The sequence below is a fragment of the Scyliorhinus torazame genome, chromosome 10 (assembly GCF_047496885.1).
Source record: "Scyliorhinus torazame isolate Kashiwa2021f chromosome 10, sScyTor2.1, whole genome shotgun sequence".
NCBI classification, from domain to species: Eukaryota; Metazoa; Chordata; class Chondrichthyes; order Carcharhiniformes; family Scyliorhinidae; genus Scyliorhinus; species Scyliorhinus torazame.
Window position 1 is genome coordinate 191,686,106 of NC_092716.1, and position 23,878 is coordinate 191,709,983.

The 23,878-nt window shown below is 54.5% G+C and overlaps 1 protein-coding gene across 1 annotated transcript in view; it reads left to right on the forward strand.

Moving 5' to 3' along the window:
- Positions 1-2,654: 2,654 nt before the first annotated feature.
- Positions 2,655-23,878, forward strand: part of LOC140384909 (alpha-1,6-mannosyl-glycoprotein 4-beta-N-acetylglucosaminyltransferase-like) — an 82,792-nt gene continuing 61,568 nt past the window's right edge. The window contains exon 1 of the mRNA XM_072466823.1: positions 2,655-2,815. The gene's annotated coding sequence lies outside the window, so the exon portion shown is untranslated. The remainder of the gene's footprint in view (positions 2,816-23,878) is intronic.

The window sequence follows — 23,878 nt, forward strand, 5'->3', positions numbered from 1 at the left end:
GGGAACCAATAATAGGAAACAAGGAAATGGGACAGGCTTTGAATAATTAATTTGAATTTGTTTTCACAGTAGAAGTGAGGAAGGGATAAATCAGGAAACTACAGACCTGTCAGTCTAACCTCAGCGGCGAGGGAACTATCGGAAGCAGAAACAGAATTAATCTGAATTTGGAGAGGCAGAGATTAATCAAGAACAGTCAGCATGATTTTGTTAAGGGGAGGTCATGTCTGGCCAACTTGATTGAATTTTGTGAAGAGGTGACCAGGTGTGTAGATGAGGGCAATGCATTTGACATAGTCTACTTGGACTTCAGCAAGGCTTTGGACAAGGTCACACATGAGAGACTGATGGTAAAGGTAAGAGCCCATGGGATCCAAAGAAATTTGGCAAATTGGATCGAGAATTTGAGTGGCAGGAAGCAGAGTGTGATGGTTGAGGGTGTTTTTCTGACTGGAAGCCTGTGTCCAGTGGGATCCCGCAGGGATCAGTGTTGGGGCCATTACTGTTTGTGGTAGATACAAATGATTTGACATGAATGTAGGAGGGTTGATCAGTAAGTTTGCGGATGATACAAAAATTGATGGGGTGGATCGCCTTTGATTATCATAGAATTTACAGTGCAGAAGGAGGCCATTCTGCCCATCGAGTCTGCACCAGCTCTTGGAAAGAGCACCTTACCCAAGGTCAACACCTCCACCCTATCCTCATAACCCAGTAACCCCACCCAACACTAAGGGCAATTTTGGACACTAAGGGCAATTTATCATGGCCAATCCACCTAACCTGCACATCTTTGGACTGTGGTAGGAAACCGGAGCACCCGGAGAAAACCCACGCACACACGGGGAGGATGTGCAGACTCCGCACAGACAGTGACCCAAGGTGGAATCGAACCTGGGACCCTGGAGCTGTGAAGCAATTGTGCTATCCACAATGCTACCGTGCTGCCCTTATAGGAGAATATAGATAGGCTGATCAGTGGTAAATGGAATTCAATCCAGATAATTGTCAGATGATGTATTTGGGACGGACACAAGGCAAGGAAACACATGATAAACAGCATGGCCCTGGGAAGCACTGAGAAACAGACCTTGGTGTGCATACAGATGTGCTTAAGGTAGCAGAGCAGGTCGATACAGTGATTAAGAAAGCATATGGTATACTTTCCTTTATTAGCTGAGGCATAAAGTTTAAGAGCAGGACGGTTATCTAGGAACTGTATAAAATGGTGGTTAGGCCCCAGCTAGAGTATTGTGTGCATTTCTGGAATCCACATTACAGGAGGGATGTAATAGTACTTGAAAGGGTGCAGAGGAGATTTACCAGGATGTTGCCTGGGCTGAAGAGTTTTAGCTATGAAGAGAAATTGGATAGACCTGGATACTTTCCTTGGAGCAGATTGAGGTGGGACATGATTGAGGTATATAAAATTATGAGGGGCATAAATAGAATAGACAGGAAGAAACTCTTTCTCTTGGTGGAGGGAATCAATGACCAGGGGGCATAGATTTAAGATAAAGGGCAGGAGGTTAGAGGGAATGTGAGGAAAAGCTTTTCCACCCAGAGGGTGATGGTAGTCTGGAACTCACTGCCTGAAAGGGCGGTGAAAACAGAGACCCTCATCACATTTTAAGAAGTATTTAGATGTACACTTGTGAACTCAAAGCTCACAAGGCTGTGGGCCAAGTGCTGGAAAATGGGATTAGAATAGGTAGATGGTTGTTTTTGGCCGGCACAGATGCGATGGGCCGAAGGGCCTTTTCTGTGCTGTAGACTTCTATGGCTCTAGAAAGCATGAGAAGTGTCCCAAGGATAATAGTAAAAAATCAAGAGAAAAAGTACGAGAAAAACTAGTGGGACTAAAGGCTGAACAGTTCCCTGGACCTGACAGTCTGCATAATAGGACCTTAAAAGAAGGTACTGCAGCGATAGTGGATGGATTGGCTTGTCCCACTAACAGGAAACCGGGTTGGGTTAAATGGATAATTTTTCTCTTTTTAAAATTATTTCAATTAAGGGGCAATTTAGCGTGGCCAATCCACCTTTGGATTGTGAGGGTGAGACCCATGCAGACACGGGGAGAATGTGCAAACTTCACACAGACTCTGACCCAGAGTTGGGATTGAACCCGGGTCCTCGGCGCAGTGAGGCAGCAGTGCTAACCACTGCGCCACCGTGCTGCCCATGGATCATTTTCTCGGTTGACCAACTGTAACTAGTGGAGTGCCACAGGAATCAGTGATGGGACATCAACTATTTACAATATATATTAATGGCTTTGATGAAGGGCTGAGTGTATTGTAGCTCAACTTGCTGACAATAAGTTAAGTGAGCGGGCAAAACAAATGGCAGATGGAGTGTAATGTGGGAAAGGTGAGATGTTCCACTTTGGTGGGAAGAATGGAGAAGCAGAATGTTATTTAAATGTAGCGAGACTGCAGAATTCTGTTGTGCAAAGAGAACTGGACGTCCTTGTACATGAATCACAAATTGTGCATGCAGGTTGCAGCAAGTAATGAGGAAGGCAAATGGAATGTTGACCTTGATTGCCAGGGAACTCGAGTATAAAAGTAGGGAAGTCTTGCTACAATATAGGACATTGGTGTGACTGCACCTAGAGAACTGCATACAGTTGGGAAATACTTGGCAGAGAGCATTCCCTGGGTTAATGTGTGGGAGCAGGAATTGTCTTATGAGGAAAGGTTGAGCCTCTACTCATCAGGAAGAGAGTTCCAGGATTTTGATTCAGCGACGGTGAAGAAACGGTGATTAGTTCCAGGTCAGGGTGGTGAGTGGATTGGAGAGGAACTTGCAGGTGGGTGGCGTTCCCATCCATTTAGTGCCCTTGATTTTCTCGGTGACACAGATTTGGGGTTTGGAAGGTGCTGTCGAAGGAACCTTGGTGAGTTGCTGCAGTGCGTTTTGTGGATTATATACACTGCTGCCACTGTGTGCGTGGAGGGAATGAATGTGTGTGTTGGGGCTATTTATGGAAATTTCTTTAGATTCCACAATTTGGATCTTTCTCCTCTTTGATGGACTTCGATGGCTGCAAACCTGTTATCCTCGCCTTCCAGAACCAAGAGGTTTAAGCATTGTTGTGTTCACTCCCCGCTAGGGTTGGGATACGTTTGGTGTGGCAGAGGTTCCTGGTCTGGTTTTGTGTATGATTGGTAAAGCACAGAAGGATTCCATTCGGCCCATTGGCACTTTATTGGAGCTATCCAATTGATCCCATTAGCCCCTGGTCTTTTTCCCCACAGCCCCACACACTTTCATCCTTCAAGTATTTACCAAGTCCCTTCTGAAAGTTACTATTGAATCATAGAACATACAGTGCAGAAGGAGGCCATTCGGCCCATCGAGCCTGCACCGACCCACTTAAACCCTCACTTCCACCCTATCCCCATAAACCAATACTCCCTCCTAACCTTTTTGGACACTAAGGGCAATTTAGCATAACCAACCCACCTAACCTGCACGTCTTTGGACTGTGAGAGGAAACCGGAGCACCCGGAGGAAACCCACGCAGACACGGGGAGAATGTGCAGACTCAGCACAGACAGTGACCCAGTAGGGAATCGAACCTGGGACCCTGGCGCTGTGAAGCCACAGTGCTAGCCACGTGAGCTACCGTGCTGCCCACCTGGAATCTGCTTCCAAAACCCTGTCAAGTGGAAAGTTCCAGATCATGGGTGTCATTCTCCGACCCCCCAGCGGGTCGGAGAATGGCCGTTGGCCGCCGTGAATCCCGCCCCCGCCGGTTGCCGAAGTCTCCGAAGGGAGAAAAGTCGGCGGGGGGTTAATGGCGCCGCAGACGTCGGAGAATGGCACGGGTGTGCGCAAGGCAGCCGATTTTGGGCCTGCCGATATTCTCCCTTCCGGATGGGCCGAAGTCCCGTCGACGTGATGACCGGTCACGTCGACGTAAATCAAACCTCCTTTTCATCGGCGTGAACCTGTGCTCCAGGTTCACGCCGACCAGCGTGGAGGTGGGTGACGGCCTGGGGGGTTGGCCGCTGGAGAGGCGATGGCGTGGCCGCAGTCTGAATGTGTGGGGGAGAGGTGTGTGTAGGGTTTTGTGTGTGTGTGTGCGGCGGGGGGGGGGGGGTGGTTAGAGTGGGCTGGGCTCCGGGGGAGTGCCGGGAGGGGGGTCTGTGCCGGGGAGGAGGATGGGGGGTCCGTGCCGGGGAGGAGGATGGGAGGTCCGTGCCGGGGAGGGGGATGGGAGGTCCGTGCCGGGGAGGGGGATGGGGAGGGGGGTCCGTGCTGGGGAGGGGGATGGGAGGTCCGTGCCGGGGAGGAGGATGGGGGAGGGGTCCGTGCCGGGGAGGGGGAAGGGAGGTCCGTGCCGGGGAGGAGGATGGGGGGGTCTGTGCCGGGGAGGAGGATGAGGGGGGGGGGGTCCGTGCCGGGGAGGAGGATGGGAGGTCCGTACCGGGGAGGAGGATGGGGATGGGGAGGGGGGTCCGTGCCGGGGAGGGGGGTTGGAGGTCCGTGCCGGGGAGGATGATGGGAGGTCCGTGCCGGGGAGGAGGATGGGAGGTCCGTGCCGGGGAGGGGGATGGGAGGGTCCGTGCCGGGGAGGGGGATGGGGGGGTCCGTGCCGGGGAGGGGGATGGGGGGGGGGCGTCCGTGCCGGGGAGGGGGATGGGAGGGTCCGTGCCGGGGAGGGGGATTGGGGGGGGGTCCGTGCCGGGGAGGGGGATGGGGGGGTGGGTCCGTGCCGGGGAGGAGGATGGGGGGTCCGTGCCGGGGAGGATGATGGGGAGGGGGGTCCGTGCCGGGGAGGAGGATAGGGGGGTCCGTGCCGGGGAGGGGGATGGGAGGTCCGTGCCGGGGAGGGGGATGGGAGGGGGGGGGTCCGTGCCGGGGAGGGGGATGGGAGGTCCGTGCCGGGGAGGAGGATGGGGGGGTCCGTGCCGGGGAGGAGGATGGGGCGGGGGTGTCCGTGCCGGGGAGGAGGATGGGAGGTCCGTGCCGGGGAGGAAGATGGGGAGGGGGGTCCGTGCTGGGGAGGAGGATGGGGTGGGGGTGTCCGTGCCGGGGAGGAGGATGGGAGGTCCGTGCCGGGGAGGAGGATGGGGTGGGGGTGTCCGTGCCGGGGAGGAGGATGGGAGGTCCGTGCCGGGGAGGAAGATGGGGAGGGGGGTCCGTGCCGGGGAGGAGGATGGGAGGTCCGTGCCGGGGAGGAGGATGGGGAGGGGGGTCCGTGCCGGGGAGGGGGATGGGAGGTCCATGCCGGGGAGGAGGATGGGGGGTTCCGTGCCGGGGAGGGGGATGGGAGGTCCGTGCCGGGGAGGAGGATGGGGGGGTCCGTGCCGGGGAGGAGGATGGGGTGGGGGTGTCCGTGCCGGGGAGGAGGATGGGAGGTCCGTGCCGGGGAGGAGGATGGGGTGGGGGTGTCCGTGCCGGGGAGGAGGATGGGAGGTCCGTGCCGGGGAGGAAGATGGGGAGGGGGGTCCGTGCCGGGGAGGAGGATGGGAGGTCCGTGCCGGGGAGGAGGATGGGGAGGGGGGTCCGTGCCGGGGAGGGGGATGGGAGGTCCATGCCGGGGAGGAGGATGGGGGGTTCCGTGCCGGGGAGGGGGATGGGAGGTCCGTGCCGGGGAGGAGGATGGGGGGGTCCGTGCCGGGGAGGAGGATGGGGTGGGGGTGTCCGTGCCGGGGAGGAGGATGGGAGGTCCGTGCCGGGGAGGAAGATGGGGAGGGGGGTCCGTGCTGGGGAGGAGGATGGGAGGTCCGTGCCGGGGAGGAGGATGGGGAGGGGGGTCCGTGCCGGGGAGGGGGATGGGTGGTCCGTGCCGGGGAGGAGGATGGGGGGGTCCGTGCCGGGGAGGAGGATGGGGGGGGGGGGTCAGTGCCGGGGGGGGGGATGGTAGGTCCGTGCCGGGGAGGAGGATGGGGGGGTCCGTGCCGGGGAGGAGGATGGGAGGTCCGTGCCGGGGAGGAGGATGGGGGGGTCCGTGCCGGGGAGGGGGATGCGAGGGCAATTGAGTTGGTCCACCTGGCCAGGTGCCAGCCTCCAACAGTTGGACCCATGCGGTCCATGCCACCTGGCTGGGGGGAAGGAGGGGATATGGGCAATGATGACATGTCGTCGTTCCCACCAGGCCGCCATGTTTTCCGATCATCCAGCGATGTTGGCCGCCGTGGCGGCAGCCGCTAATGTCTGTGTTGCCCTGGATGAGGAGGAGGAGCGTGCCAGAGAGGAGGGCGCAGGCTGCCGCAGAGGGGCAGGCGGCAGCCGCCCAGGCTGGAGGGACACCTGACCGACAGGACGAGGAGGGGGAGGAGGACGTTGCGGCCCAACGGCAACGGAGGCACCCGAGGGCACCCCGTGTGTACCGGCCCCGGCAGTCATACCAGGACCTCACGGACCGGGAATGCAGGAGGAGACTCCGGGTGAGGCAGGAAACCGTGGCACACATCTGCCACCTGCTGGCACACCTGTCACCGCGTGGCACTGGCGGGGGACACCCTCTCCCCGTGTCCGTCAAGGTTACGGTGGCCCTGAACTTTTATGCAACGGGGTCATTCCAGGCACCGAGTGGGGACCTGTCCGGCATATCGCAGACATCGGTGCATCGGTGCATCCGGGCAGTGACAGATGCCCTATATGCCATGGCGCACCGCTACATCTGCTTCCCTGTGGACCGGGCCAGCCAAGATGCCCGGGCCGTGGGCTTCTCTGCCGTGGCCGGGTTCCCCATGGTCCAGGGCGCAATTGATGGGATGCACGTCGCCGTGCGGCCACCTGCAGATAACAGGGCCGTGTTCACCAATAGGAAGGGGACCTATTCAATGAACGTACAGGCGGTCTGCGACCACCGCATGATGATCCTGCACGTCTGCGCCCATTACCCAGGCAGTGTACACGATTCATACGTGTTGTCGTGGTCATCCATCCCCGGCATGTACGAGGGACGCCATCCCCGGCTGAGGGGCTGGTTGCTGGGCGACAGGGGCTACCCATTGCGATCGTGGCTGATGACACCTATACGGAGGCCACACAATGAGGCGGAGAACCGCTTCAATGATGCCCATGTAGCGACAAGGGGAGTGATAGAGAGGTGCTTTGGCGTGCTGAAGATGCGTTTCAGGTGCCTGGACCTCTCTGGGGGCGCCCTCCAGTATCGGTCAGATAGGGTCGGCCGCATCATTGTGGTGTGCTGCGTCCTGCACAACATAGCCCAGCAGAGGGGCGATGTGCCGCAGGCAGAGGAGGGCGGAGTGGAGGAGCAGCAGGAAGAGGCGCAGTCCTCCCCAGATGAGGGGGATGGGGGCAATGGTCAGGGCAGACGGGCTAGACACAGGTGGGTGGCTGTCCACCGTTACCGGCTGGCCCAGCGGGCACGGGACAGACTGATAGCCGCCCGCTTCACTGACTAGATGGGCGTGGGAATCGGGTAGTATGGCCACAGACCGCACACCATGGCAACAGCCGACCACCCACACCCCCCACCCATCCACCCACCCAGCACCCTCACCCCCCTCCCCAACCCCACCCACCCCACCCGCATGCACACCACCCCCCCCATTGCCGATCCACCTGCGGCACAATGGCCGGGCTCACACAGTTGCCGGTGGACGCGTGTCTATTGCAGGCCATGGAGGATGATGACAACCCGCCCTGCGATGAGCTCCTGGCTCCACATCGTTGGACTATGTCTGACCCATGGCCACCGTACCACCATCCACCCGGACCATCCCTGCATGCGGCTGTGACACTGCAGCGCACGGTCCCGTCCTCTGCCCGGGGGGATGTTGATGGTGGCCCAGGGGGAAGGGGGCAGACTCACCTGGGGCTGAGGTAAGACCACCCCTCACACACACACTTGCGCTCAACGTACATGACACCCCCGCACGCTTTGGACAGAGCACAAAGGCAGCTTCTGTAGGTGTAACATTGACTTTAATAACCAAAGGAGTTCATGCACGTGCCCTAGCCCCTAAAACTCATCTGTGCCCTGCACCCGTGCCAACTTACTCAGTGTCTAATTGTTTGGCCTTACGGGCCCTTTGACTACGTCTACGTGGTTCCCCAGACGGTATAGCAGAACTGGAGGTGGACTCCTGTGATTCCTGCCCTCTGACACAGGATCCCTTTGGCGGCCGTTTCCTGGGGCGTCCTGGCCTAGATGGGCCAGGCTGCGGCCCGGGCGACTGGGATGGCGAGCTGCCAGCCTGTCCTGCCCGTTGCCCACCCGATGCACCTGGGACGGAAGGGGGGAGTCCGAGGTGTCGCGGTGTTCCGGGACCTCCCCTACAGGGGGAGCCGGGACGGACCACACCACCTCCTCCTCCCTCGGGGTGCCCGATGGCCCCCAGGCCTCTACATGGGTGGGGGATGCGAATGGACTGGCCATCCGACGCCCCCCCCGACATCTGGCGCTGCCAGTCCTGGAGGCCCGTGCTGGTATCGACAGGGGTCTGCAGGTTTGCAGCCATGGAGCCCAGGGGGTTGGCAAACCCTGTCTGTGACTGTGCGACACCGGCTCGCACATGGCCACTGGCGCCGATGCCCTCAGCGATGGCCTGCTGAGACTGGGCCATGGCCTGCTGAGACTGGGCCATGGCCTGCAGAGACTGGGCCATGGCCTGCAGAGACTGGGCCATGGCCTGCAGAGACTGGGCCATGGCGTTGAGCGCCTCTGCCATCTGGCGCTGGCACTGGCTCATGGCCTCCTGTGAGAGGGCAGCCATGCCCTGGGCCACAGACGCCGCCTGCACGGAAAGCCCCAGGCGTCGCAAACCGCTCCCCATGTCTGACACCGTCGCACCCATTGCCTCCACCGCGGACGCCACCCGTGCGGTGTCGGCCTGGGTGGCACGCATGACCGGCACCACTCCCAGCTCCTGGACGCGGGTGGACTCCTCCACCTGCGACTGCAGCCGCCGCAAGCCGGCCGTCACCCTCTTCGCTCGTCTCCGGGTCGGTGGTTGCATCGGATCTATGTGTGGGTGTGGAAACTCCAGGAACCCGGGATCCATCTGGACGGCAGATGTTCGCTTGGGCTGGGCTGCCCTCCGACCGCCCGGCCCCTCTGCTGCTCCTACCTCCACCTGCTGTACCGGGACGGCTGTGTTGTGCGCACCAGTGAGTGTACCAGACGCCTCATCACTAAAGTGCCCAACCGAGGTGAGTGTTTCTGCGATGGTGGAGGGTGTTGGTGACAGCAGTGGCGTTGTGTCATGCTCTTCGTCCCACTCTGAGTCCATGGCACTTTGGGGTGGGAGTTCGTCTCCACCCATCCACTCTGAGTCACTGTCCGGTATTTCGCCTTCCTGGGTAGTGCTGTCCCGGGTAGGGGTGTCCTGGGCAGTGCTGTCCCGGGTAGGGGTGTCCTGGGCAGTGCTGTCCCGGGTAGTGCTGTCCCGGGTAGTGCTGTCCCGGGTAGCGGTGTCCCGGGTAGCGGTGTCCTGGGTAGCGGTGTCCTGGGTAGTGGTGTCCTAGGTAGTAGTGACCTAGGTAGCGGTGTCCTGGGTAGTGGTGTCCTGGCTCGGCTGTGACGGGGGCCTGTGGCTGCCCCTCTTGTCGCTGGGTGGCACACGCCTGCGTCGTCGCACCCGCACGTGACGGGGGCATCGTCTCCCTGTTGCTCCAGGTCTCTCCGTCTCCCGTGGTCTCCAAGGGGCATCCTGCGGGCGTCGCATGCCGGAGGGTCCGGGTCTCTCCGTCTCCCGTGGCCTCCGAGGGGCATCCTGCGGGCGTCGCATGCCGGAGGGTCCGGGTCTCTCCGTCTCCCGTGGTGTGCGAGGGGCATCCTGCGGGCGTCGCATGCTGGAGGGTCCGGGTCTCTCCGTCTCCCGTGACCTCCGAGGGGCATCGTGCGGGCGGTCTGCATCTGCGGGGATGAGTGCCTCGACGTTTGGTCCTGCGATACACAATGAAGCATGCATGGTTAGACACGCAGGCAGTGATCAGGTGATTTGGGGGAGGGGGATATAGGGGAGGGGGATATGGGGACGGGCTGTCGGTGGCTCACTTGCTAGTACGCCCCCGACCTCTGCATCAGCAACCTCCCGGTCTCCGCCAGCCAGTTCCAGGGCCCTTTCCTCGTGTTCGGTCAGTGGCCTCTCATCAGTGGGGCCTCCTCCAGTCCTCACATGCTCCCTGGTGTTGTGTGCGCGTTTCTCCTGTCGCGGGGGGGGGGGGGTGGTGACAGGGGTAAAAGGCAACAGTGTTAGGCAGGTATATGAATGCACACCATCGGTTGCGCGTGTATTGCAGAGGTTAAGGTTAGGGCTGGATTCACTTGGGGATATGGGGGAGGGGGGATATGGGGGAGGGGGGATATGGGGGAGGGGGGATATGGGGGAGGGGGGGATATGGGGGAGGGGGGGATATGGATATCGGGCGGGGGGGGGGGGGGGAGGCTCACCCTGCCTGCTCTGACGAGGTCGTTCACCTTCTTGTGGCACTGGGTGCCTGTCCGTGGTGTCAGGGCCGCAGCGGTGACGGCCTCTGCCACCTCCCTCCACAGACGCCGGCTGTGGCGTGGGGCAACTCTGCGGCCGTGCCCGGGATACAGGGCCTCCCTCCTCTGCTCCACTGCGTCCAGGAGCGCCTCCACATCCCGTGACTGGAACCTCGGGGCTGAGCGGCGGCCAGCCATCCAGTCGGGTGTTCCGGTTGGGTGGGGGGGAGCAGCGCGTCTTTATGAGCCGTCATGCCGTGCGGCGTGTATGACGCCGCACGGCGTGAACCACGTGAGCAAGCGCGGATCCCGTCACGTCGCTGCTAGCCCATTTCGGGCCGGAGACTTTGCAACGATTTTTCCGGCGTGATGCAAGTCAGATTTGCACCGTTTTTTGCGCCGATCGGTGGACTTTGCGCCGATAACGGAGAATTTCGCCCCATAACTCTTAAGAGTTTTTTTTTTTTACAAATCTCATCTCCTCCTGGGTTCTTTTGCCAATTATATCACATCTGTGTCGTCTGGTTACTGATTCTCCTCCAATTGAAAACTGCTGCTCCTTGTTTGCTCGATTGAAAACCCTCTACCTGTCACAATTTTCAACAACTCTGTGACATCCCCTCATAACATTTTCCACTCTGAGGAGAACAACCCGTGGTTTTCCAATCTCTCCACGCAGCTGGCGGTGTTTTGATGTATCCTGCCACCTTCAGAAATCTGTGCATGTGCGCCTCGGGTTACCTGTCATTCATTCCGTTACTCAATCTTTTGTGTGAGTCGCCTCGTGCCTCGTCCAACACTGTACATGGGGTTTGTGATTTTCTCAGTTTATCTTGTCCTGCAGTGGGACGACTTGTTGCTTGGTTTCATTTTCACAATCAATACCTGGAGTTCTGTGATGACAACAGGAATTGGACCAATCTCGAGAAGACAATGATAGCAACAGCCTGTTAAAGCTTACTGGGTATTTTACAATATTGAGTATTGGGCGGCACAGTAGCACAGTGGTTAGCACTGTTGCGTTACAGCGCCATGGTCCCAGGTTCGATACACAACTTGGGTCACTGTCTGTGCAAGGTCTGCACGTTCTCCCTGTGTCTGCGTGGGTTTACTCTGGGTGCTGCAGTTTCCTCCCACAAGTCCCGAAGGACATGCTTGTTAGGTGAATTGGACATTCTGAATTCTCCCTCAGTGTACCCGAACAGGCGACGGAATGTGGCGACCAGGGTTTTTTCACAGTAACTTCATTGCAGTGTTAATGTCAGCCTACTTGTGACAATAAAGATTATTATTATTATTAGTTACAGCAACAGCTCTCGGTGAAGTGACCGATTGAGCAGAACTGTTTTAGTAGAAGAAAGACTTGCATTTTTATTTGCCACCTTTCACCTCAGGACTCTGCCAAAGTGTTCCACAGACAAGGAAGCAGTTTTGGAGCGTAGTCACTTGTGTAATGTAGGAAACGCGGCAGCCAATTTACTCACAGCAAGATCCCACAGACAGCAATGTGATCATCGTCAGATAATCTGGGCCGGAATTCTCTGGCCGTTGGGATTCTTTGTTCCCGCCATGGGTTTCCCGGCAGCACAGGGTGTCTTCAGTGGGAAATCCCATTGACAGCAGCGGGAACAGAGAATCCTGCCGCCAGCGAATGGCGCTCCGAGGAGAAACACGTGGCTGGGGGACCGGAAAATCCAGCCCCTGTTTTATTTAGCGATGTTAATTGAGGAATGAATATTGGACAGACACCAGGGAGCAGCACCCCTGCTCTGTGAAATAATTTCATTGGATCTTTTGCACCCACCTGAGCAGGTAGGTGGTGCCTTGTTTTAACGCCACATCTAAAAAACGGCAAATGGAATGTTAATGTTTATTGCAAAAGGACTAGAGCATAAATGTCGAGAAATGTTGTTGCAATTGCATAGGGTGTTGGTGAGACCACATCTGGAGTACTGTGTCCAATTTTGGTCTCCTTATTTTTGAGGAAGGATGTGGTGGCATTGGAAGCAGTTTAGAGGAGATTCACCAGATTGATTCCGGGGTTGAAAGGTTGACGTATGAAGAGAGATTGAACAGTTTAGAAGGATGAGAGGGGATCTGATCGAGGTATATAAAATACTAAAACGGATTGATAAAGTAAACGTAGACTAAATGTTCCCCCTTGTGGGGCAATCTCAACTGAGAGGTCACAGATATAGATTGAGAGGCATTTGATTTAAAACTGAGATGAGGAGGAACTACGTCTTGCAGAGGGGGGGGGGGTGAATTTGTGGAACCCGTTATCTCATAGTGCGGTGAAGTCTGCAGCATTAAATGGTTTCAAGAAGGCGATAGATCACCCTGTGCCCTAGTGTGGCGGGGGTACCTGTTGGAATTCTTGACTTTTGAGAAGGTTAAGTCGGAACTGAGGGGAAGGATGAAGGGGCTCTACAATTCATGGGCGTTATTCATTATGCACTTTCAAGAATTGGATAACATCGAACATTAGTTGGGAGGGGGGGGACTATATGTGTTGATGGTAACTAAGGGTGATTCCCGAGTCCTTTTTGTTATTTGTTTATGTTAACATGCGGGCAGTTGTTTGGGGGTTAGTGGGAGGGTGGGATTGTTGTTGTTAATATGGGGATTGACATATTTGTTTTTTTTAAAAAACGCATTTTATTCAAAATGCGAGGGGGAACTGAAAACGGAAGAGGTGGTCGGTGCGGGGGTTCCCCGTCTGGGGGACTGGAGGGTGCGGGAGGCACGGGCACGGGACTGGCCTAAAATAGGAGATGGCAAGTCGGCGGTGAGTGGGGTGGGGGTGGGGGGCGGGGTGGGGGGTAGCCCCCCAATCCGGCTGATCACGTGGACTGTGAGAGGCCTAAATGGGCCGGTTAAGAGGGCCCGAGTGTTCGCGCACTTAAAGGGACTGAAGGCAGACGTGGTCATGCTTCAGGAGACACATCTGAAGGTGGCAGATCAGGTCAGGTTAAGGAGGGGATGGGTAGGACAGGTATTCCATTCGGGGCTGGATGCGAAGAATAGAGGGGTGGCAATACTGGTGGGGAAGCGGGTGTCGTTTGAAGCCAAGAACATAGTAGCGGACAATGGAGGTCGATACGTGATGGTGAGCGGTAGGTTGCAGGGGACGTGAGTGGTATTGGTAAATGTATACGCCCCGAACTGGGACGATGCTGGATTCATGAAGTGTATGTTGGGGCGCATTCCGGACCTGGAGGTAGGAAGCTTTGATAATGGGTGGGAATTTCAACACGGTGTTGGATCCAGATCTAGGACCAGAAAGAGGCCGGCTGCAGCCAAGGTGCTTAGGGGGTTTATGGACCAGATGGGGGGAGTGGATCCGTGCAGATTTGCCAGGCCTCTGGCCAGAGAATTTTTTTTTTTCTCCCACGTGCACAAAGCCTACTCCCGGATAGATTTTTTTGTTTTGGGCAGGGTGCTGATCCCGAAAGTGGAGGGAACGGAGTATTCGGCCATAGCCATTTCAGACCACGCCCCACACTGGGTGGAACTGGAGTTGGGAGAGGAGAGGGACCAACGCCCGTTGTGGCGGTTGGATGTGGGACTGCTGGCAGATGAGGAGGTGTGTGGGATGGTGCGGGGGTGCATTGAAAGGTATTTGGAGGCCAATGACAATGGGGAGGTGCAGGTGGGAGTAGTATGGGAGGCGCTGAAGGCGGTGGTCAGGGGAGAGTTAATCTCCATCAGGGCTCATAGGGAGAAGAGAGAGGGCAGGGAAAGGGAGAGGTTAGTGGGGGAGATTTTAAGAGTGGACAGGAGATATGCAGAGGCCCCTGAAGAGGGACTACTCAGGGAGAGGCGAAATCGCCAGACGGAGTTCGACCTGTTGACCACAGGGAAGGCAGAGGCACAGTGGAGAAAAGCACAGGGGGCGATGTATGAGTATGGGGAGAAGGCGAGCCGGATGCTGGCATACCAGCTCCGTAAGAGGATGGCAGCGAGGGAGATAGGTGGAATCAAGGATGGAAGGGGAACTATGGTGCGGAGTGCGGTGAAAGTAAATGAGGCATTCAAGGCCTTCTATGAGGAGCTGTACAGATCCCAGCCCCCAGCGGGGGAAGAGGGGATGCGATGATTCTTGGACCAACTGAGGTTCCCGAGGGTGGAGGAGCAGGAGGTGGCTGGTTTGGGGGCACCAATTGGGTTGGAGGAGCTGGTTAAAGGACTGGGGAGCATGCAGGCAGGGAAGGCCCCGGGACTGGATGGGTTCCCGGTTGAGTTCTATAGGAAGTACGTAGACCTGTTAGCCCCGTTGCTGGTGAGGACTTTCAATGAGGCAAGGGAGGGGGGGGACTCTGCCCCCGACAATGTCTGAGGCGATGATCTCTTTGATCCTGAAGCGGGATAAGGACCCACTGCAATGTGCGTCGTACAGGCCGATCTCGCTCCTCAACGTGGATGCTAAGTTGCTGGCAAAAGTGCTGGCTACGAGGATCGAGGACTGTGTCCCGGGGGTGATTCACGAAGACCAGACGGAATTTGTAAAGGGCTAAACACCAATGTGCGGAGGCTCCTAAACGTGATAATGATGCCATCGGTGGAGAGAGAGGCGGAGATAGTGGCGGCTATGGACGCGGAGAGGGCCTTTGACCGAGTAGAGTGGGAGTATCTCTGGGAAGTGTTGAGGAGGTTTGGGTTCGGGGGAGGGTTTATTAGCTGGGTTGAGCTCCTATATAGAGCCCCGGTGGCGAGTGTGGTTACGAATCGGCGGAGGTCGGAGTATTTTCGGCTGTATCGAGGGACGAGGCAGGTGTGCCCCCTGTCCCCCCTGTTATTTGCATTAGCAATTGAACCTTTGGCCATGGCATTAAGGGAGTCCAGGAAATGGAGGGGGGTGGTTCGAGGGGGAGAGGAGGATCGAGAGTCGCTGTACGCAGACGACCTGTTGCTGTATGTGGCGGATCCAGTGGAGGGGATGGTGGAGGTCATGCAGATTCGAAGGGAGTTTGGGGACTTTTCGGGCTATAAGCTCAATGTAGGGAAAAGTGAGCTCTTCGTGGTGCATCCAGGGGACCAGGGAAGAGGGAGAGACGATCTACCGTTGAGGAGGGCGGAAAGGAGCTTTCGGTACTTGGGGATCCAAATAGCTAGGAGTTGGGGGGCCCTGCATAAACTTAATTTGACAAGGCTGGTGGAGCAGATGGAGGAGGATTTCAAACGATGGGACATGTTGCCGCTCTCGCTAGCGGGCAGAGTGCAGTCGATTAAAATGGTGGTCCTCCCGAGGTTTCTTTTTGTGTTCCAGTGCCTTCCAATTGTGATCACCAAGGCCTTTTTTAAAGGGTAGGCAGGAGCATAATGGGTATTGTGTGGGCGAATAAGACCCCGAGGGTAAGGAGGGGGTTTCTGGAGCGTAGTAGAGATAGAGGAGGGTTGGCGTTGCCGAATCTTGGTGGCTACTACTGGGCAGCCTATGTGGCGATGATCCGTAAGTGGGTGATGGAGGGAGAGGGGGCAGCATGGAAGAGGTTGGAGATGGCGTCCTGCAAAGGAATGAGCCTGGGGGCGCTGGTGACGGCACCGCTGCCGCTCTCGCCGACAAGGTACACCATGAGTCCGGTGGTGGCGGCAACGCTAAAGATCTGGGGCCAGTGGAGACGACACAGGGGTGCAATGGGAGCCTCGGTGTGGTGCCCAATCAGGGGTAACCATCGGTTTGTCCCAGGAAGGATGGACGGGGGGTTTCAGAGCTGGCATCGGGCAGGGATTAGAAGAATGGGGGACCTGTTCATTGATGGGACATTTGCGAGCCTAGGGGCGCTGGAGGAGAAATTTGGGCTACCCCCGGGAAACGCTTTCAGGTACATGCAAGTGAGGGCGTTTGTGAGGCGACAGGTGAGGGAATTTCCGTTGTTCCTGGCAGAGGGGATTCAAGACAGGGTGATTTCGGGTGTATGGGTCGGAGAGGGCAAGGTGTCGGCAATATACCAGGAGATGAAATAAGAGGGGGAGGCTTTGTTAGAGGAGCTGAAGGGTAAATGGGAGGAGGAGTTGGGGGAGGAGATTGAAGAGGGTCTGTGGGCTGATGCCCTAAGTAGGGCCTCTTCCTCGTGTGCCAGGCTTAGCCTGATACAGTTTAAGGTGATTCACAGAGCGCATATGACAGGCGCGAGGCTGAGTAGGTTCTTTGGGGTGGAGGACAGATGTGGGAGGTGCTCAGGAAGCCCGGCGAACCACGGCCATATGTTTTGGTTGTGCCCGGCACTGGATGGGTTCTGAGGGGTGTTGCGAGAACTATATCTAAGGTGGTGAAAGTCCAGGTCAAGCCAAGCTGGGGGCTAGCACTATTTGGAGTGGCGGACGAGCCGGGAGTGCAGGAGGCGAAAGAGGCCGGCATTCTGGCCTTTGCGTCCCTGGTAGCCCGGCGGAGGATCTTGTTAGTGTGGAAAGATGCGAAGCCCCCACAGTGTGGAAGCCTGGATAAATGACATGGCAGGGTTTATCAAATTGGAGAGGATAAAGTTGCGCAGGGGTTCTCCAGGCGGTGGCAACCGTTCCTAGTCTATCTCGCGGAGTGTTAGATGAAGTTCGGTCAGCAGCAGCAGCAACCCAGGGGGGGAGGTGGGGGGGGGGGGGGGGGGTGTGAGGGGGGGATATCTCTTTCGGGGGGGGGGGGGGAGAAGGGTGGACGGGGAAGGGGGGTTTTCCTAGGGGCACTTGAGCAAGAAAATATATAAACGTTTGGGAAAGGCGATATGTGCGGGAGGAATCCAATGTACAAAGTTCTGCACTATGTTGAATTGATATGTTTATGTCTTGCTATTCGACTTTTCTTTTCTTTTTGTTACGGGGGGGGGGGGGGTTTGGGTTTGTATGGTTGAAAATTTTGTTGAAAAATTCTTAATAAACATATATTTTTTAAAAACCTCATACTTTATCTTCCCTAACCGCAGGAGGTCATACAGGTCACCCAACCAGGCTGCTACTCCCGGTGGCGATGCCGACCGCCACTCCAGCAAAATTCGTCGCCGTGCAATCAGAGAGGCGAAGGCCAAGACATCGGCCTTCTTCCTCTCCATGAGCTCCGGCTTCTCTGAAACCCCAAATATTGGCACCACTCCCTCCTCCACTATCCTGGCTAAGTCTGCAAACACTCCCGCCCAGAATCTTCCCAATTTTTCACAACCCCAAAACATGTGTGCATGATTCGCTGGCCCCCGCCCACACCTCTCACACTCATCTGCTACCCCCTGAAAGAACCCACTCATTCTCGCCCGAGTCATATGCACCCTGTGCACCACCTTAAACTGTATCAGGCTCATCCTTGCACAAGAGGAGGTCCGTTTACCCTTCGCAGTGCCTCACTCCATACTCTCCAATTGATCTCCATTCCCAACTCCGCTTCCCATTTCTCCTTGATCTTCACCACCCACTCGCCTCCCTGCTCCCCCAGTCACTTATATATGTCCCCAATTCTTCCCTCCCCTTCCACATCCGTAAACAGCAGTCGCTCCAGCAGGGTGTATCCCGGCAATCTAGGGAACCCCTTCCAGACCTTTCGTGCAAAGTCCCGAACCTGTAGATACCTGAACTCACTACCCCTCGGCAGCTCTACCCTCTCCCTTAGCTCCTCCAGACTGGCGAATCCTTCCTCCAAATACAAATCCCTCACCTTGACCAGCTCCACTTCCCTCCACCTCCTGTATACACTATCCACCCCCCCACCGGCTCAAACCCATGATTCTCGCACAGCGGCATTAGTACCGACATCCCTTCCACCCTAAAATGCCTCCTCAGCTGATTCCATATCTTCACCGTGGACTGCACCACTGGGCTCCCTGAATACCTACTCGGAGCCATTGGCAACACTGCTGTCACCATCGCCCTCAAACTAGACCCCTTACAAGATTCCTCCTCCGTCCTAACCCACTCTACTCCTTCTCCTTCCCACCACCACCGCACCTTGGACATTATATTTGTTACTGCTTATTTATTGTTGGTGGGTGCAAATTTGGGAGAAAATGTGAAAAAGGAGAATAAAAATATTTTTTTAAAAAGGAGATAGATATATTTCTGAATAAAAACAGGTTAAAGGGATGTGGGGAACAGGCAGAGAGGTGGACTTTAGACCAGGAAGATCTGATTGAATGGTGGAGCAGGCTCGAATTGCTGAACTGTCTACTTGTGCTCCTAATTCCAATGTTCCTATCCAAAAGATAGTACCTCTGACAGCGCAGTTGCTTGCTCCTGCATTGGGAGTGTCAACCTTGATCTTTCTGCTCAAGCCTCTGGAGTGGAACTTGAGCCCATAACTTCCTGACTCAGCATCGAGGGTGCCATCAACTGGACACCATTCATAGCAGAAGCTATATTCCCACTAAGCGGCATAGCTGCCTAAGCTACCACCTGTGTGGCCTTGCAAAAACTAATATAGGGTTATCAGCTTAAACAAATTGATGGTACATTTCTCAGAAATAACCTATTTCTTCCATTTTTACGCTCACTAATTATGCTTTTGCGAGGCGGTCAGCGAATCATGTGGCGGAGCAGGCATGAAAACGTCCACCCTATCATTACCTCATGGCGTCAAATCCCTGGTGCCATTTTGAAAGGACACATGGAGACACATTCATCATTGCTCCGCACAACTCCTCCAGAGTCCTTGTGACTGCAGCATGCACTGGAGAAGTTTAAAGATGTTTTACTGCCTTTTGGTCATCACTGGGTAAGTGTTGCTCGGTTTATCTGGTTATAAATATGGCGGCCAATATGGTCGCCTTTCTTAATTCTAATTATGTTTCTACCTTCAGAGTCGCCAGGTATCTCTTGATACCGCCACAAGGTTCAACCCGACTACAGGACTACAAACTAAACTGTCTCTAACGCTGATGCCTATACTTAACTTCGGGTGCCACTTAGTCAGAAACAGGAGAACAGCTAAGGTCGTCCGTCTGGTAGCGAGCGTTGACCTTGAACTTACTTGCTTCTGGTGATGCAGGTGGATGGGTTTCTTCGCCTGAGAGCCAAAGCCAAGAGAGCGAATCTCTCGTGGGGGTTCCTTCTTATACTTGGAGGGGCTTTGCGCGCTTTTAGGTGGGCCTTAAACTTGGTCCCAATTAATTGGGCCGCTTCTCGATCACTGTTATCGATCTTAGCCAATAAAGGGGTGGGTGCCCTGATGGCTGGGTGTGTCCTAGTTGGCCGTTGGCCTTGCTTTGTTTGTGTCTTTCTGGCGCTGGGATGTTTGTAACAGTATCAACTACCTGAATGTTAGTCCTTTGTTTCTCGGAGATGAGCCATCAATATGCTAATCGACCCAAAGTTTCGATTCCGTCTGGTAACTGCTTCCGAAATATACATTCAGGCACTGTGCCTGCTTGCTGTCTAGCATTGTCCACATTTCCCTACATTCTTTGTGAGCGTCCATTTTGTGTTCTGGAAGTGTCCATCCCAGATGGCTGCCATCCCTCCTTGTGATCCTCAACGCAAAGCGTGAAGGATCATATTACTGCATCTTCTTTGTTCTTTGCCTAAATCGAGCACCCGCAATCAAGGACAGGCTTTACTCTACTCTGTCCTATGAATTGGAACTTTACCTAAATTGTTTTATATACACACATTATTAGAAAATTCTACGGGGCGCTATGACATTCAGGCATGCATTACAATTAAACACGGGAACCTCTAACTATTCTTATCTAAACTATCCTTAGTCACTTAAAAGAATTTACAACAGTATAAACTATACAGTAGCAGCAATACAGGTCTCTGTAGCTTGGCAGTTAAGTACAGAGTTTTATATCTTTTTATTGGAACAAACAAACAAAAAAAGTCGATGCACTTTAATTCACTTAAAGAGAGTGGGGGGGTTTGCTGAAGTCTGAAAATAGGGGGTCTGTATATACCGGAGTGCGGGAGGCTTTCCTTCGCCATTTCCTAAGTCTCAGTCCTAAGTCTGAATGACACTGCAGAGTATTGCAATGACTAACAGTGCTTCTACAATGTAGGACAGGGAATACCAGGTGATGAACTTGTCACACCAGGTTGGTGTATCAGTTGCTGTCTTTGGGTGTGGTGTACGGCAGGGATGGAAAACATTCATGGTCTGTGAGGTAGGGGTCAGGGGGGTCGCGTCCGCGCGCAACTGTAGGGATCCCGCGAAGATCCAAATGTAGACCATGATGTTTGCCTTCATGTTCTTTTCTTTCTTCCGTAGTCTTCCTGAGGCTTCTATGGTTCTGGATTTCTGTGGACACAAGCATAATACCTGTTATTATCTTGTTAAAGATCTCGTATGGCTGCCTGTCCTTTTATTGCCAATTACCCATTATAATTGGTCACCATCTGTGACTCCCTCATTTTTTTTTTTAACCAAATATTTTTGGACAAGACATCCGAGAAGAAAATACTGACACAGTGCGAGCAGTCTCGCAGCCGTGTGGGCGATGCGGTGAATGTACCATCCCAGTGTTTGAGGATGTAAGTAGCATATGGAAAGCAACCTAAGGGTCGCCGTAAAACAAACAAAAGAGTTTTGAACTAAAACTTCCAAATGGGGTGCATATGGGCCGCGGCGGGGCAAGAATGGGTGGAATGCCCGGGTAGGATAGTGACCAGTGCCATATGTGCTCTACCCGAGCGTAGCTGACCAGATGGGGATCCTCAGCAGGATGGGGACCAGTGCCGTTACTCCACTGCCTGAGTAACCGGACAAGAACGGAAAGAATTTGTGTTCATCATGGATACTGCCTCTTCTGATTACCTTCGAATCAGAAGAGTAGCTATGAATGGGTGTCTCCCGACAAACTTGTTCCTTTAACTGCCACTTGGCGGTAAAATAGTGGTTATGACTATTTCAAGATGTGGCGTGGGACCATGAATAAACTTTAAGTGCACAAAACAAACATTCAACATTTAAAATAAACAAACTAAAATAACAAGATCGGGCAGGCTCCATCAGAGATTAGGATACTGTACATCACATTTGGCTTGGGGTGTAACTAGCATGTGGAGTCAGTGTAGTGTGACCGAAGAAGAGAGGAAGGAGAGAAACAAAAATGAAGTGGCATTGCTGAGGTGTCCCTGCCATGAGAAGTGGGGGGTAAGCGCTCACAGTTTGTATGGGGCAGCTGGGACCTTGTAGCTGCTGTGGGTGATGTCCTCTTTCATATCTGGGGGCTAGTCTAGCTGGTGGTGGGGGTCTCCTGCAATTTCGGGCGAAGTGTCCTGACTGCCCACAGTTGTAACATGACCTCTGGAGCACGTAAGGTGGAGCAGGCTCTCTGGGGTATTGCTCCCTTGGGTATGGTTCCCTGGGTGGGGGGAGGGGCTGATTCCCGTGCTGTTTAGGGGGGCTTGACATTCTCGTGCGTAATGTCCTTTCTGTCCACAATTATAGCACTCGTGGGATTTAGGCTGCTGTGGGCTATTTTTTCCCTTGTTTACCCATGCGGAGTCCTGATGCGTCCTGACTGGATGCATGTTAGCATCTGCCTGCTCTTCCTCTGCTTTACCGTAAGCTGATTTTCCCTGAACGGACTGTTCCCAAGCTCGGGACAATCTCTTTGGCCATATTGTCTGGGGTCAAATGGGCGCAGGCTAACTCTCCAAATACCGCTGTGAAATGAATCCACAAGCGTCCAGCAAACGCTGTGGGGTGCTCTGCCTTTTTCTGCCTACATTTATTTCGGCCTTCTACGGGGCCACGACTGAGGGTTTGAGGCTCAGAACTGTGAGCTTCACTTGCTCTTTTTCATCCAGGCCGTACATGGTCGCCTGTTGTTTTACTCTTGCAAAGTAATGGTGGGGGTCCGATGTGGGTCTGCAATTTGCTTTCGGCATTTGGCATGATCTACCGAGCTCTATTTGTTCCGTCGTGGAACTGTGGAGTGGTCTAGGGCTGCTTTTAAATCGTTACATTGTTTCTGTAACTGCTCGACTTGGTGTTGCGTTTCTTCTCTTACCAACACTGCGCGTTGCGTGTCTTGGTAGGCCTTATCATCTTGCGACTGAAAGCTGCTTAAATGGGCGAGACAAGATTGGTGTGCCCGTTTGACATCAGCCATCTCCTTGTCCTTCACCGCTAACTGCTCTCTCAGTTCCCTGTTAACTTTCTCGTACTCACTCATGTCTCCCTCACTATTCTTATCCCTCTCTTCAATCTCTCTGCGGAGCGTCCTCACAACCGCCTCTGTTTCTCGCATTTGTGCCAAGCAGGACATGATTGCCATCGGCTTACGAGCTTTCCCTAAGCTCTTCTTACAGATCTCTGTCAGGTTCTCCCACCAAGTATGCCCTATACCTCCGGGCCCTGTTTCATCGTTCTCACAAAATTCACTCCAAAGAGGCCATCCTTTCCCTTTAAGATATTTTCTAATTTCCTCTTCCCATACGGGACACTGTCCTACTCTACTGGTCACTGCGACCTCAAATTCTTGGGGGTTCATAAGGCGTTCCATTGCCTTCATTGCCATTTCTATCGTATCTCTGGGGTTTCTACCAAATTTGAAACGGGGGGAATAAAGGTGATGTAAACACGGGTACGGCTTACGCTATTTTCCGGCCTACAAAACTCCCGACAGTTTTACGCAACAAAATCTCTCAGGTTTACCTTATATCCCTGTTAGCACGCATGCAAATAACTCACTTCCGAATCTTGGAGGTTTGATCGATATTGGTCTTACTCTTGTGGTTTTTCTTTTTCCAATTGGATTTCTAATTCAAATTTGGGTTCTCTCGGAGTGACAAAGCCATTTCTAGGTCGAGTCCCGTCAGATGTCGCCAGTAATGTGGTTCTGTTTATCTGGTTATAAATATGGCGGTCAATATGGTCGCCTTTCTTAATCCTAATTATGTTTCTACTTTCAGAGTCGCCAGGTATCTCTCGATCCTGCCACAAGGTTCAACCCGAATACCAATCAAAGAGCCAATACACCAGTTAGTTAGTTCAAAGTCAATACTATTTATTTACACACACAGTAAGATCTACTCATGCACAACAGTACTACAAACTAAACTATCTCTAACGCTGACGCCTATTCTTAACTTCGGGTGCCCACTTAGTCAGAGGAACAATGGCCGTTGTTCGGATCTGAGGCTGTTGGGTTCGAAGAGAAACAGGAGAACAGCTAAGGTCGCCTGTCTGGTAGCGAGCGTTGACCTTGAACTTACTTGCTGGTGGATGGGTCTCTCCGCCTGAGAGCCAAATCCAAGAGAGCGAATCTCTCGTGGGGGTTCCTTCTTATACTTGGAGGGGCTTTGCATGCTTTTAGGCGGGCCTTGAACTTGGTCCCAATTAATTGGGCTGCTTCTTGATCACTGTTATCGATCTTAACCAATAAAGGAGTGGGTGCCCTGATGGCTGGGCATGTCTTAGGTGGCCGTTGGCCTTGCTTTGTCTGTGTCTTTCTGGCGCCGGGAAGTCTGTAACAGTATCAACTACCTGAGTGTTAGTCCTTTGTTTCTCGGAGATGGGCCATCAATATGCTAATCGAC